The sequence below is a fragment of the Nesoenas mayeri genome, assembly GCF_963082525.1.
Source record: "Nesoenas mayeri genome assembly, chromosome: 2".
In the NCBI taxonomy this organism is placed as follows: Eukaryota; Metazoa; Chordata; class Aves; order Columbiformes; family Columbidae; genus Nesoenas; species Nesoenas mayeri.
The window spans coordinates 32,044,370-32,056,959 of NC_137543.1; positions in this window are offsets into that span (position 1 = coordinate 32,044,370).

The window sequence follows — 12,590 nt, forward strand, 5'->3', positions numbered from 1 at the left end:
CCAGCTTGACGATTCTTGTTGCTTTTAAATTCATTATAATTAATTTCATAATGTTTTAGCTTGTCAAATAAACAGCCTCCAAGATATTTATTTCCATTTTTAAAAGTTAAATAAAACTGGCCTCTTTTCCACAAGAAATCTATGTTTTATCCATTTCCTTTTTCATAGCATCCAGTCTTCTCCAGACTGCTGAAATACTGTCTTGTAAGAGAGGAAGGCAAGGCAGGCTATCACTTCTTAATTAACTACCCTAATCTCTGGACTTTGAATTTAAAAGGGAGTGCCTTGTTCTCTTTCATCTGTGGCCTGAAAAAACAAAGCAAGCAAACCCGACCAAAACTCAAACAAACAAAAAAAAAATCCACACAAAAACAACCAAAAACCAAAAACATCAACAGGGCTTCAGGGGAAGAATCGGAGCTGTGACCCCTGGATTTAAGGAGCTGCTATTCCAGCCTGGGTATGATACACATTCAGATGCAATACTTCCAAAACTCTACTTCCCTTGGTATTTTCTATCAGCTACGTTGTTTATTGGCTCCATAGACAGGTTTCTGTGGTTGCTACATTATTCTCATCATGTATTGCATTTAGAGCATAGATGATGCTTAGTTGGGTTATGGCTTTCAGGAGAGGAGAGCTCATGGTTGGGCACTGTCACTCTGCTTTTACTTAGGTTTCCTTTGTGGTCTTCAGACATTAGGTAACACTCTGCTGCTCACTTCAGCTCCAAACTTCTACATACACTTTCTTGTATTAGAGGTTAATCCTTGAGTAAGGCTACCCCAGGAAGATTTCTGGGTTTTCTTAATATTCAAAAGTTTATCTGCTAATACTCACTCCTAATTTAGTGCTTTGAGAGGTGGGCTAGATTTGCCTTCTTGGGTCCAGCAAATGTAGATTAATGGATTAATACATTCGTACAAATGGAGTAGACCTAATAGCAAAGCTCCCTACCTAAGCACACCTTATCAATGGATTCTAAGAACACCTTGCTGGAAAATGAGTAATTGTGGTTCGAGGTCCTTCTACCTTTCCCTCAGGAAGCTGGATCTACAGGGGAGACCACTGAAGGTCCTGGTGTGATGATCCTATCAAGAATCAAGTGTGGCTGAACACTCCAAGTGCCTTAATGGTGTCACGGCCTCATGTGGTTACACATGTACCCAACAGCCAAAAACTTGTAGTACCAAGGGGCACATGAAGGGGGACTAGAGGTGTTTCAGAGGGTTATAATTGTAGCATGTAGCTGGCTGCCTTTTGTATATTTACTTTCTCAGTGAGTATAGTACTACCCTTTTCTTATTTGTTCCTTTAGATTTGAAAGCAGTAGAAATAAGTTTTTGTTCCTTTGTTCCATAGATGCATCCCCATATAGTTCTTCTGATTTCTAACCTTCTTTTTGCTGGGATTTAGATAAAGGTCTCTGCAGTGCTCCTACAGACACTGCTTCTGTTATGTTATGCCTGGTTGTCTGTGCATTGGCCTTGCACCTGTGCTAATGTTCTCTACCTCTCTGTACGTTTTGACTCTTTCCTCATATGCATTAACGTCACTGCATACCTTCTTCTCTTTACCACTTGTCCAGAACATATCAAACTCTATCAAACTCTTGCAGATCCTCAGTTACTTCAAGCAGGCCACAGCTTCTTCACTTCCTGTATCATTCTGTAGCTGTATTAGCTACTCCTAATCCCTTCAGTGCTTTCTGTTGCCCTGATATTTCATAGAACAGTTTATATACTGTAAATTTCCTCTTGCCTCCCTTCCCATTAAAATACCATCTGTTATGCATTATCCTCAAATGTTATTTGCAGTCCAAAAAACTTCCACTAAAAAATACGGGCTATTTCCCTTCATTTTCTTCTTCTTCACTCTAGATTTGGCTCTGTGGAAAGTATGTGTGCAGCTGTTCAATGTGTGCTTGGAGGTTTATCTACTACCTCATGGCTTTATATGCCATCTCTTTTATCTCTCACTCACTTTCTTCATTTTTCATTCTCCTTTTTCTTTTTGTGATGAAAGGCTGAGGAATAACCGTACCCACAGGTTGTCTGCAAGGATCTGCATCCCCATCTACCCTCTGCTGTTGCCATCAAGTTGGACACCAGAGCAGGCATCTCTTCAACTTCTGCTATGAACTCACTTGCCTACTCAGATACTTTGGTGAAATGCGACAAGCTGCCAGGTGAAATATATTTCTGTATTTTAACATTTGCTTCAACAGAACGTTTTCTTCCCTTGCCAGTATGACTTTTCATTTGATCCTGAACTGCAGTAAGTAGTTACTTTCCCCTAACATTTCAGGCACCTGTCCTGAAGCTTTTCATTTTACCACTTCTAACTGAATACTATAATACAATCTATAATTTAATACAAAGATCCACATAGCTGTGGCTTTCTTCCTGATGAGGGGCACAGATGTGGCTGTCTGTCCAAAGTGGTCTAATGTTTTTTCTGCAGCCAGCCATACCACAGGAAGGACCCACATTGTCATCCTCCCTGACTGTTATTATTGCTCACCATTTCAGTCTTGCAAAACCCTGGTTACAATTGGTAAAATTGTACTTCCAGATTATGCTCAGAAGCTTACTCCTTAGACCAGGCTATTTTGTGTGAGTTATTTGTATCTCTGCACTGCAGATGGTATGCAATTTGTTCACTGATCTCACTAACAAGAACAACTTGCTTTCCCTCTTTTAGTCTAGCAGTGGCTTCTTCCTCTTGGTTTTTTATCAGTGGCCTGAACCTCAAATGTTTCCTCACCTGTCACCTCACCTTCATACTTTTCTGTTACACATTTTATGCCTGCTCAAACATCAGACCAAATCACCCTTTGGTATGAGCATCTTTTGTTAGCCAGCAAGTGGATACAACTTCCAGAGGTGATGCTTCAGACCTACAGTCCTAGCAGAGTTCAAGGGCACTGCATGAGGTAGGCTGGGCTTCTCCTTCTTCCTGTGGGCTGAAGACAGATTTGGGGACATCTGTGAGAATTTCAGGTTGTCCTTTTTCTTCAGGGACTAGGGAACTGCCAAATCTGTCCTTCTAAAATAATTATTGAAAGAAAAATTTCAACTTCTGAAGACTTATTTCCCTCTGAGCCTCCCTCGTCTTGTTCTGAACACAGAGAATGTATTTATTTTACATTTTAAAAAAGGTGCTATAGCAATGTGCCCCTGCTGTGGTCTGTTACTGTATCATGATGATGATGTAAGAAACCTGTTTCTTGTCTTACTGAAGATATATATGCTATGAAAAATGTCTACAAACCAAATGACACAGACAGCAAAGCTACAGGCTAAAATGAAGTAAAACCTTCACAATTTTGCCTTTATAGCTATATCCAGAGATAAATGCTGTTGGCAACATTCTAAAAGTTTTAGCTGCCCTTAAAACTTAATAATATTAAGTGTGCTATCTTAGAATAATGACAGTAGAATAAAGAACAAAATAAATCATATGAAAGTGAACAATGTTTGGAAATCTTTTATTTTGCCCTATTTCAGTATTTTCAGAACATATATGACACTCGAAGAATGTTTGAAAATCCAGTGAGATGAATTATGGCATAGCAATGAATTAATACTATTTTATAATGCATGGTTGACTTAACAGAATTGGAAGTATGATCTCACCAGGTGGGATTTTGACGATACATCCAAAACATTTCAAGCTGACATTCTGGATGCCCCCAGCATTACAGTTTGGACAAATTAAAATACTCATAGATGTTCAACCAATAGCTTGTATCTTTTTAATGAAATTTTCAATGAATTTTCTAGAAATCACCCCCCTTCCAATACTCATGATGGTATTAGATAAACAAAAAGGCTCTACTATAGCCTCTAAAGTGACAGTTTCTGTTCCTAGTGAAGCCATTGGCAGAATTTGAGTGTTTTCAGGACACATTGAAATAGAGTACAAGCATAGTAGCTTTCAGCAGATCTATTTAAATCCAGGACTTTCATATTGTAAAACTTCTGGTTTGAGGTTGCACCACAAAACCTAGAGCAGAATCAAAACTAGACTTCTTCAGCTCTCTATTACCCCAGTTTGGCATGTTCTGCCGTATCTGAGGTGCTTCAGGTCACAGTGATTGTGTGAACCCGCAGTTCCAGTTGGCCAGTAGAATGCTCTGCTGCCTAGAGAGATTGTAGAAATCTGCTCTCTAGTCCCGTACCTCTTACTCACTGGGAGACTGAAGCCAGTCCTTCAACATGCCATGATTCTCCTTAGAGCAATGTACAGCATAGTATCATTTTCTATGCAACACAAGCAGGACAGAAAATTTCTGAAATCGCAGCATGTATGTTCAAAGAAGCTGATCAGTGAACATTGGTGCTACTGGGTAATGAGTCTTCACCCCAAAGAAAAGAAGGCTTTCTGTAACTGCAACAGCACTCTACAAGACAAAACACCAGGCTCTGTTTACTTTGTGGTTGAAGAAGAAATCATGTGTGTAAAAGATGGGTATTGACTGGCTTTCTACTTCACTGTTGTACGAATCTATTCTGGCTTGATTAATTTTTTTTTCTCTCCAGTTACATTTACATAGTAAAAAAAAAAAAAAAAAGAAAAAAAAAAGACATGTTCTGATAAAAGTTATTTACCATAGATGAAAAAAAGTTCTAAGCAACCTGCTTGAACTGACCCTACTTTGAGCAGAGGGTTTGGACTGGAGGGACCTCTAGAAGTGCCTTCCAACCTCAACTATCCTGTGATTCTGTGCTTCAGTTCTCCCCTTAAAAGACATCCAAACTATTGGGAAAATGTCTTACTGACAATTAAGATGAAGATAATTTAAAAATGTTCCATAAATCAATGAAACCGAAGTAAATGTTTTGCATTATTGAAGTGTTGCATTCTGACTGAATTTTGGCCACTTGGTGTAGTTTTACTGTAGTCAGCTTAAATTTGTAAAGAAAAATTCTTTACAGAGAAGAACAGATACATTTGTTTTTTAAAAGATTTCCATGTACGGCAATTTCAAAACATTTCTTTTTATTTTCTTTTCTTCCTTCTTCTTTTATTTTTTTTTTTTCAGTTGTTTAAATAGATTTTACTTACAAAGAACCCATTTTGTATTGGAAAACATATTTTTAAAGAATCTCCAGCAAACAAAGGGCCCTTAATCTTGACTACTTTTAAGCTATGAGCATGTTCACATGAATGTTTTCTTAAGCTGTGCTGAACTTCATGCAGTCTTCGGTCTGACCTGAGGCAGAAGAGGGCAGGATACCAGAATTGGTTTGTATTAAGATCTTTTCATGTTATTTATGATGGCTGTAAAACTGTCAAATAGAACCATGTAACTGGATTGTTTCTGTAGGGACTACTGTCTCTAGAGAAAGGAATACCCAGGAGAGAGGGGACACAGCTTTGTTGCTTCTATGAACTTACAATACTGGTTCTGGGCGACTATAGCTGAGCTCAAAACCAGATCAGTAAACTATAAATAAACTGTACTGACTGTTCTCGTGAAAAATGGCAAAGTGGACTGCACTGTTTAGGCTTCCTTCAGGCCGTTTTCAAGAAGCATATGAGCTAGTGCAGTGTTTCACTAAAGGAAACTGGTTCCCAGTCTGGATAAAGATTTAACAGCATTGCCCGTAGTAAAATATTCCTTCCTTCATTCCTGGCATCAGGCACTTGCTCCAGACTTAAGCAGAGCTGCACAACATACTTCTACTCCAATAGTGTCTTGTTGATACCAATAATATCAATGACACATTTATTCAGGTGTCCCCAACACCCACTGAAACCAAAATTATTAGCTGCAATCTCATAGCCTTCACTGTTGTCTTGGCCCTGTCCCAGCAGTGACAACCTGGAAAGGCTGGAGGTGGGCTACATGCCCTTTCCTCTTTTCTGCAGCCAGTGGTACTTCTGCTTGCTCTCCTCTTTGAAGTGCTGGAGCTGCTCAAAGTACGGGGGTAAGGAAGACTCTACACCTGCAGAAGAGGAAATGGTGTGGCATCACCTGGACAGGTGCTATCAGTGCATTAGTGAAGCACTGCACAGTGCAGCCTCCACTGTGGAGATGAGTGGCATCATCAAAGGCAGATCATGAGACTGGACTGGTGGCAAGACACATTAAGCGCAGGGGAAAAAAAGAAGCAACAGACACCCTCATGAACAGCCTTACAACATTTCTCTAACCACATGCAGCTAGGTAGACTCCTCAGCTGATCAGTGGCAAGTGTGCTGTTTGCAGTCCTGTGAAAGGCTGGGTGGCATCACACCTCCCTGACAGGCAGGCTGCACTTGTAGAGAGCTAGACATGAAAACAACAGGGTTACGGTCTGGCCTCACTGAATGAGCTCCAGCCCTTCCCAGCTAAAAGGCAGAAACATTCTACTGAATATGAGTTGCAGCACATGAAGCATTGCTGTGGTTTTTCATTGTTTTCAAGGGTTTAACTACTTTATTTCACAAACAAACAGCTCTTTAGAAGTGTCAGAACAAGATATATGTTTCTGAGCATTCCTGAGTTGGAAGCTCTGCAAGTACTTCTCAGAGCAGCCCCATAGGCAGAACATACATTTTTTTAGGAAATGCAAGGCTCCAGCTACCTTTTCCAGGGCAGATGGGACAGATGACAATGCAAGAACTGCCGCTTTTCTGGATCACACATCCACGTTACTGGAGATGAGGTTTGCTCATCGGAACACCATCTTGTTTGCCCAACAATTTGGATGCAGACAATGCAAACAAGCTACCTGTTTTGTCCTCCAAGATATGGTCAGGATCATTGTAAATGCAGGTATTACAATCTTTCACTTCCACAGAAGTCAGGCATAATTAGAAGACCTTCAGGTCAAAAAGGGAACATAAGCATGTTAATGAGTCTGTGAATATTTCACAGAGGAATATTTCAGCAGAGGAATAAAGTACTGCCTGTTCACTGTGTCATGGAAACACATCTTTGGTAACCTGGGGAACTTCTGACGATGGTCCTTGGCTTCTCTGTCCACACTGTGATGCCAGTCTCCTGAGGCAAGTCTCCCTTGGGGGTATCTGCTGTGCCACTGTGTCCTGCATAACACAGATCTATGACAATAGACAGGCTTTTTAATACACAGAAAAGGAGAGATTCATTTGGTAGTGACATGGCAGAGGTTCAGAAAAGACTATGCACGTAGATTGAGGAAAAGGGTAACAGGCAAGATAAAAAGGTGCAGTTGAGGCTGCAGTGACAAGCCCTGTGCTGCGGTGCTGCACCCCATCCTCCATTCAGTCCTCAGGGGGCCCCTTGGCCAGGTTGCGTGGGGCAGCCCATGACCTTGCTCCTTCCCAGACAACCTCTGCACTCCTCTGAGTTCCCATGCAAATGATGATTTAGACATTAAGCTGATTCTTCTGGCTTTCATATCCCCCAGGTATGACCTTCTGCTTCATGGCTGCCTTAAAAAGAAGCTACTGCATTTTGTTTTCTTATTACTCTGTGTTCAGGGGCTCAATGCATATTTATAAATCTTTGGAGGTCCAAAGTTTTCCACACATTATCTGCCATGAGAAGTATTTGGCTTACCTGTATTTAACCAGTCCACTGCCCCATTACTAAATTTTCACACACAGAAAGACCACATGGGTGCCCTGAAAGCTTTCTGGAAACAGGTCAGCAATGCCCATGTCTCCGCAGGCCTTGTCCATCTTTTTTCACTTCTGAGGATGTCCAGTCTTGGGCAAACACTGGGAGGAGCTGGGCTGCAAGGAGGAAGCCTGAATTTCACTGGGTTGTGCAGCTGCAAGCAAAAGAAACCCATTGCCAGTTTACCCAGGCTGTACACTTCGCAGACAGTGTGCGATTATTGTTACATACCATTTCTCTTCCAAAGACAGCAATGCATCAATGAACACATGTATTAAATAGGATTGTTCAGAGGAAGAAGACTTGAAAAACATTGTTCATTTATATGAGATGCTGAAGGCAACCCATGAGAAAACTCTGAGAAAAATGTAATTATGGTGTTTTACAGCAAGTAGTGTGATAAACTTCAGAATAAAAAAAAACACCACCACACACACACACATACACCCCCCAAAAGAGAGCAGCTGTTAAAAGTTGTAAACAACGTTTTCCAGAAACCAAAAATTTGGGAAAGGGTTGGTTTTAGATTATCTGGTTTTACACACAACTCATGACTGAGCTGCTTTGATGCAAATTTGTGTTATCTTTGTCAACACAATATGTTTACAGCCTAAACACATTTACCAAACATTTGATTCAGCCGTAAAAGTAAATTTCTGAAAGCACAGTCACAAAGCAAGTGAATGCAAAATTGGTGACTTCAAAGGATGTGTGCCTTCCTACAGCAGAGGATTATAGATTGCCCTGGTAGGTCTCATTCTTGTTTATATGTGACCTTTTTACCCTGCTTCAGCAATATATAGGGGTTTTAAGCAGAAATCAGTTATTTTTACATCCATTGCGAGGCCTATTTACAATATTTTCTTGGATAAAACCCAGATATTTTGCATATAAAACCCAGTCCACCTTTTAATCACTATCTGGATCTTTTTCCAAACTGTTTCTGTGGGTTACCTTCTGAAGCTTGAGGGGTTGTAAGTGTGGGAAGGGGACACAATGGAGATATTTTGGAAGCTCTTTTTACCACAGCTGTTGAAACTTCAGTGTTAGGACTCAATGACCCAGGTGCTGATTTCTGTTGGCCAGGGATGCACAGAATTTCATCAGAAATTGCAGACGAAATGCAATGGAAACACAGCAAATGGATTTTGGTTAGTGGTTGAAAGTAAAAAGAACAGATACGTTATTCATTCCAGGCAAACAGATGTAGAATGAGCCATATGAAATCAAAGCCTGTCACAAAACAAAACCAAATCAGACCTTGCATCTAAATTAATTGATTTCATTTGCGCGGTAGCAAGAGTGTTTGCCAAAGGTACAGAATTTGTAAGGATGTGCTCACACCTACCTCCCCTAGACCATTCCCTACCATGAAAAGGGCAGTATTGCAAAGATTTCCATAAACTTGAAACTATTGCAAAGATTTCCAGAAACTGGAAACTACAGCGGTGGCCTGGCCAGGGCATGGCCCAGTGTTACTGAGTTCATCTCAGTTTGCCGAAGGCAGTTGAGCAACTGAAGAATTTATACCATTATTAGGATCACTGATTTACAGGGAAAATCTAGCTCTCTAGAATTCTCTGATGGAAGAAAACCATTTCTTTATCTTTTCAAATGTGACCTTAAAATTATTTTTCTTAGTTTACATCTGAATCTCTTTCTTTGAAGCATTTGAGATACCATGAATGAAGGGCACTTTAGAACATATAAATGACTGTAATACATTATATTTTATGTCTGGTTTACAGGTTTTTCAATTCAAATTAAAAAAATCCAGTCACTCTGGCTCACCGTCAACAGCTAGTGTTATGTAAGGTGACTTTGTCCTTATACAGGAGACTCTGCATTTTAGGGGTTTTGGGTTTTTTTGGTATCGTTGATGTGTGCAGTAGCTCCCCAAAACCTTGCAGTGCAGTATCAAAAAGAGGAGGATGGCAAATAAAGCCCATACAGGATCCATAGGGCTTAGTGGCTTTTCACTGCTCCCAACTTGGAAATTCCCTTCCATGTTCCAGGCCACTAGTATGTGATATGTCCTAACCTGAAAAACATTTGGAAAAAATCACCCTCTGGCTTTCCACCTGCCACTTTGGCCTTCAGTGTAATGAGAAGATAACAGCCGTGTGGCAGCTCTAGTTGCTTACAGCAAAAATGAGAGATAAGTTGTTTTCCCTTATGCTCAAACTCACCATTGTAAAAGATGCATAAACTGATTCTGTTTCAGGTCTTTCAGTAGAAAATGGTATATTATTAGATGTTAACATTTTTCACTATACATCCGCTGCTCTTTCCCTTTAGACTAAATGAGTGTTTGGCTGCAAGCCCTCTGATGCATTATTTCTCCTTTCTCTTCTGGCATTTTGAGCCAAAGCAGCATCAGTACAATTCAGTGTCGCCTGAGGTGATTTCCCTAACTTATTCCTCTTTTGACCCCAAGCTGGAAGTCAAATTTAATAGAAAACCAGAAAATTATTAACCTGTTCCCTCTGCAGTGTTAGCTAGTGATTTTCTAGTGTATACTGGTTCATGGCTGAGGTACCCCTAGGGACCATAAAGGAGCTACAAGAAATAACCATACAAATGACATTAAACTGTAGCAAGCTCCAGGGAAAAAGAGAAGTAGATTTCTCCTCAATTTTGTGACTATTTTTAGAAAGTTTCTACATTAGCATGAAGACATGATGGAAATAACTATGACAATCTCTTAGGGCGTTGTACTTTTGCCTTTCTAAGAATAGCCCAGTGAGTGGTGCATATTTGCCCTCTACTGCAGTCAACTGAACAATCCATCTGCAGAGAAAAGCAGGTGGAGTGGATAGTTGAAAATTATCACTATTCCACTCAAGCAATGAAAATATATCATTACAGTGGTGTCATGGAGGCACCCCGAGGTTAGTTTAAGGGACAATAGGGTCCAAAACAACTTTTATTAAACCAGTGAGAAACAGGGTTTTAGCACTCCAAAAGTAACTTAAATACAGGTTCAGATATCAGTTGAGGAAAATTGTTAAGGGGCAGCAACTAATACAACAGGTGGTCCATAGAGTGCATGCACATGATTTCACCCAAAACAATGCCGGAGCCGTCCCTGAGTCTTGGAGGAGAACACACTTGCCTGAACATGGTGTGGGATTATTTTTAAAGAGATACACGTACTCGTAGTGAGTACAGAAAGTGTACACTCGCGATTCTGCAAGGGTAGATTTATAATACATTTGCAATCCCGAGAGGGTTAACACACGTGGAAATGTGCACAGAATATTACACGTGCTTATGCGGAAGCACGGGAGGAAAATACACTCATGACTGTGCGAATAAATAATTTATACACGTGCTCGTATTGAGCATGGAAAGTTACATGTGCAAATGTGCATGGAAAGTTACACATGCTTATGTGGAAGCACGGGAGGAAAATATACCCGCGATTATGTCAGGATTAATTTTACACATGCTCATATTGAGCACGGAAAGTTATACGTGCATATGTGCACAGAAAGTATAAATACACTCGCAATCCTGTGAGGGTTAATTTACTTACACACATGTCGGCAAGGCAAGCGGAGTCTCCATCCCAGGGCGGGGGTCTCAGTGGCAGCATCTCACTCGTGCTCCGAGAGACCCGCGACAATGGGCGAAGTCTCGACGAGAATCTCGTTTTTTATAGGCTGATCAGATCTGACTGTAGGCATTCCAGAAGCTTCTCTGCACCCCCACCCTGGCTGTGGGTGCCCCTGAAGCCTCCAAACATCCCCCACACTGGCCGCAGGTGCCCAGCAGCTCAGTGGCGCCTCGGCACTCCCTTCTCCTAATGGCCCTGGCCAGGGTGCTCTGGGGCAAAACAAAGGAAGCTGTTAGTCTCAAGTAGCAGAGAGAGAGGGAGATGTACCTACTCTTTCCATACTGAAGGAGGGAGGGGGAGAGAGGGGGATTTGCATCCTGCCACAAGTGGGGAGATATTAACAGGTTAAAATGTGCCTATCTCGTGGCAGAGTAACCTTCTCAAAAAATAAGTGTCTGAAAATAAGATATATTGTTTCACCCATTAAAAGGAATAATCCAATCTCAGTTTATTGATACACTGCAGAAAGAAATATCACACATTTTTAAACAAAGTGACATTGAGATGTGAAAATAATTATACGAACTAATATTTTTGCTGTAGGCAAGCACTGAACTTTCATATTGCTTCATGTTTATTTGGATCAAATGCAATTTTGTTGTTAACTAGTAAAGTAATCTGCAAGACAAGTTTTGGAACTAATATTTGAGAGAAGAATTTAGCATTACTACAGGAAGAATCAAAGATTCACCAAAAACTTCAGAAAAAGGTAAAACTGGAATGAAGGGTTTCAAACAGCCACTTGTGAGACAAGGAAAAGCTGATATGTATGCTGCTTTGGAGGCATTTTCCAGATTTAATAATTCTGCTTGACACAAAATGTGAATTGAAACTCTCACCAAGGATGATATAAGGATATGACCATATACTGAATGGAAAAAAGGGCTCAGAAAATAAGATGAGAAAGGCACAAAAAGCAAAAAAAAGCGATCAGTGGTGAGCTATGCTGCACCATGATGAGAAGTATTTCTCTGTCTCACATTTGTTCTAAGGAGTCAAGTTTCCCCATAGGCCCTCTGTTGAAATCCTGTCATGCCAAAACTGTTACTGAGATCCTGTGCAGCATTTTCTATCATGTTACGGAAGTCTCATCAGTCCACAGTGAAAAATGGAGAGAATCCAGTGTCATCAATTTAGGCCAAGCAGGGGATCACTTCCATAGGGTTTTAGGTTACCTCATTTTTCTTCTCAATTACATCTGACATAGAAATTGGTTTGTTGGTTTGTTTAGGGTAGTGTTTTTTTGGCAAGCATACATGCTACTTAGAAGAGCAGAGCAGGCATCCAGCACAAAAACTGTCAGAAATATCTCTCTTTTCAAAAGAATTTAACTTCCTCTCTGGTTCTCTGTCACTTGGCATTTTTACTTGACTGCCA